General features: G+C 38.0%; 1 protein-coding gene across 3 annotated transcripts in view; it reads left to right on the top strand.

Moving 5' to 3' along the window:
- The first annotated feature begins 520 nt into the window (after nt 1-520).
- Nucleotides 521-3,521, top strand: part of LOC135587645 (probable E3 ubiquitin-protein ligase RHC1A) — a 4,298-nt gene continuing 1,297 nt past the window's right edge. Inside the window, exons 1-2 of one of the 3 annotated variants that reach the window (XM_065079274.1) lie at nt 521-681; nt 1,235-3,521. The exon at nt 1,235-3,521 is cut by the window's right edge and continues 1,297 nt beyond it. The gene's annotated coding sequence lies outside the window, so the exon portion shown is untranslated. The remainder of the gene's footprint in view (nt 682-1,234) is intronic. The other 2 variants (XM_065079275.1, XM_065079273.1) reach the window with 2 other exon arrangements.

The raw sequence follows: 3,521 nt of genomic DNA, 5'->3' as shown, positions 1-3,521 counted from the left end.
AATTCTTGAAAAGAATTAATAATGATAATAATTGACTACTTAACCTTTCTAAAAAAATCTCATCATCCATATTATTAATTCTTTTTGCTCGGAAGCGGGGATGTTGCGTTGCGTGCGGGTGTTTGTTTTGCTGCGGGTGTCAATATTTGAATGAAAAGAAGATACACCGTCCGTAACCTAACCAGCGAAACTATCTCATGAAGCCACTGGAGGCGGACCCGAATGGGACCCAGCTCGGTTCTACTCATACGTCATACACTTTGGCCGAGTGCCCCGGGATTTTAGATCACCACGGAATCGGGCACCGACTCGGTTGTGATGATCACACATGGCCCGGTATAATCACCACATCGAACGGCCCAGAACTCGATAACGGGTGGTCCATCAACAGGATAACTTTAAGATTCGAATCTTGGTTCCGGCCGCACATCAAGTGACGGGTGAGAGCGGAGACGCGCAACTGTGCGTTAATCACGATTGTCCACGATCCCATCATCTCCATCTGATGATGATGCTGTTGAGCGACCGAAACGTTCATTACTTCCGTCCCCAGTCAACGTATCCTCGTGTCACCGCCCCTGCACTGAGCTTGCCACGCTTCGCCCTTTTGCTAGGTTGGGTGCTGGGGAAAGGCTGGCGTTTGCTTTCTCTCCGTCCTCGTCTAGACGCTTCCTTCCGAAGGTGATCTTTACTCCTCTTCTATCAAAGAATGATGCCCATAAAATGTTGTTTCAGTGGTGGATTCTTTCATTTCTATATGAGCTTTGGTGACATTTCTTTTCTATCTTTCGGTTGCCTTTTGATGCTCTCTCAATTTAGTCGCCGTTTTCGTACTCTTAATTTCTCATCTCCGGTGTATAAATCGAGTCAGTTGTGGCCGTAACCCCACCCTCTGATTTCCCCCTCTTTTTCTTTCTATCTAAAGGAAAGTGAAATCTTATATTTGGAAATAATTCAGTTCTTGTTAGGACTGGAGAGTCCTAATTGAGAGGGACATTCATGGTACCTAAGTCGACCTCTATTAAAGAGGTGAAGAGCTAGGGTTAGAAGGTTATTTCTTAGAGAAGAATTAGGAGTTGTAAATGAATATGAGTTTTGGGCATGAGTACGTTAGGAGTTGGTTAGAAGTAGGAGTCTTGAGTAAGAGTCCTATTAGGAGTTAGGGTTTAGAATCCCTATAAATAGTCATGTATCTCTCATCTTTTCATAAGTAATAGATGAATCTTTTCTGTAGCCTTTAAGCAACAACTTGGAGGGAGGAACCCCTATAGAGTTCCAAGGAGGTCGATCCCCTAAAGATATCAACCCCAAGTTTAGAATCTACAAGGGTTCTATCACTTGGTATCAAAGCAGCATTCTTGGCGTCTCGTTGCCCTTCCACAGCCATCCATCAACCCTCCACAATCGCCCAAAGCAATTCTCACAATTGCTTAAAAGATCGTTGTCAAATTTCGTCGTCATCTCTACCACCGCAGATCATCTTTTGATCTCCCCGTGAATTGCAACAGTTTTTGATTTCCTACCTCACTGCTGTTGCAATTTAGTTATCCTTATTCGAAAATCCAAAAAAAAAAAATTTTGTTCCAAAATTACTGCATAAACTTTTCGTCGCAAAGTTTTCATCTCTACGACAAAAGATACATTGCAAAATTCCAACCGCATAGCATAGATTGTTTGATCTTGCTACTACATTTTTTCTATCCAAATCTTTACGAAATTTTTATGACAGCTTTGACACTTCATAACAGTAGATTTCCCTTTGGTTTTGTCAAAAAATTCTCAATATAAACTATTGATCTTTTACGTCTAATTTGTTATACTTGAAAATCTGTACTGTAAAATTTCAGCCACATAACACTGCTTATTTGATCTTGATACTACATTTTTTTTATCCAAATCTTTACAAAATTTTTATGATAGCTTTGACACTTCTTAACAGTGGATTTTCCTTTAGTTTCGTCGAAAAATTCTTAATATAAACTACTGATCTTTTACGTCCAATCTGCTACACTTAAAAATCTGTGATGCAGAAAATTTCAGCCGTATATTGTTGCCTTAACTTATCTATTTGCAATCTTTTTTGAATAAAATTTCTTATACACTTCATAGATCATCTTGGCTTCCATCTAAGATTGATCTATTGAGGAATTCATCTCTAAAAATGATTTTGTGTTGTTGTAAATTTTCGTCGTAAACTGCTGAAATTTTTCGACGAGAATTCTGCTATCACAACTTGCACTAATTTTCTTGCTGTTACTACCAATACAGTAGGCAAACCTACTAACAGAAGATGCCACTTGGGAGAACTATGACGACTTGAAAATCAAATTTTCAGAATTCATAAATCGTCAGCCTTGAGGACAAGACTGATTTGAAGAGGGCGGGTCTGTTAGGACTCTAGTTAGGAGATTACTAATTGAGAGGGACATTCATGTAAAACCTACCTAAGCCGACCCCTATTAAAGAGGTGAAGAGGTCGGTTAGGGTTAGGAGGTTGTTTCTTAGAGAAGAATTAGGAGTTGTAAAGGAATAAGAGTTTTGAGTAGGAGTCCTATTAGGAGTTGGTTAGAAGTAGGAGTCTTGAGTAGGAGTCCTATTAGGAGTTAGGGTTTAGAAGCCCTATAAATAGTCATGTATTCCTCCTCTTTTCATAAGCAATAGATGAATCTTTTCTGTAGCCTTTAAGCAGCAACTTGGAGGGAGGAACCCCTATAGAGTTCCAAGGATGCCGATCCCCTAAAGAGATCAACCCCAAGTTTAGAATCTGCAAGGGTTCTATCAGTTCTCTTCTTTTATCTTTAATTTTCTCCCTTAATTTCAGTTAAAAGTATCAGAACTCATAATTCACATATAAGATCATTATGATGATTTCGCTGTTATTAACACTGTAATTCCTGCAGTTGTATGAAAAGTAGAGATTTGAATTAAAGCCCCATTGATTCCTCCTCTCTGAGAGGATCCAGCCTTTTATTGACTTCATATCACAATCAATTAATTTGAACAAGCATCGGAAGCTAGATCTGCCTCAAGTCTCGTTTCCTATGATCATGAGTCTGTTTCAAAAGGCATTTTCAGGGATTTTCGTGTATTTGAATATTAAATTAGGTTCTTTGTGTTTATTTTGGAGTTGGAGCACGTGAAACTTCTGTATCTGTTACTAAATTTGATAAATTTCAAGTTAGATAAAAATTCCTTGTATTGAATCTAACTGCTTGTAACTGATCCTGATACTTAATTGTATAGCCTGATTTGGGGGACATATGAATTGTTCCTGGATATATATCTCTATTCCCTTATAATCACATTCAATTGGATTTTATACAGAGTCATGGTGCAGAAGATCACATATTTTCATAACTTTTCTTTTTCTTGTTTATATTATCTTAACATGTTAATTGTGGCAATTGAGTGGCTTCTCTTTGATTTTATCTTTGGAGTTCATATCCGAATGCGAACATATGTTTTGTATTCATCAGATTGAAGTTAGTGCACTCATATAAACTAAATTTGAACAGATTTTT

This window comes from Musa acuminata, chromosome BXJ1-8, assembly GCF_036884655.1.
Source record: "Musa acuminata AAA Group cultivar baxijiao chromosome BXJ1-8, Cavendish_Baxijiao_AAA, whole genome shotgun sequence".
Lineage (NCBI taxonomy): Eukaryota > Viridiplantae > Streptophyta > Magnoliopsida > Zingiberales > Musaceae > Musa > Musa acuminata.
Note: the sequence above shows the minus strand (reverse complement) of the source record. Positions and strands in the feature narration are given on the sequence as shown.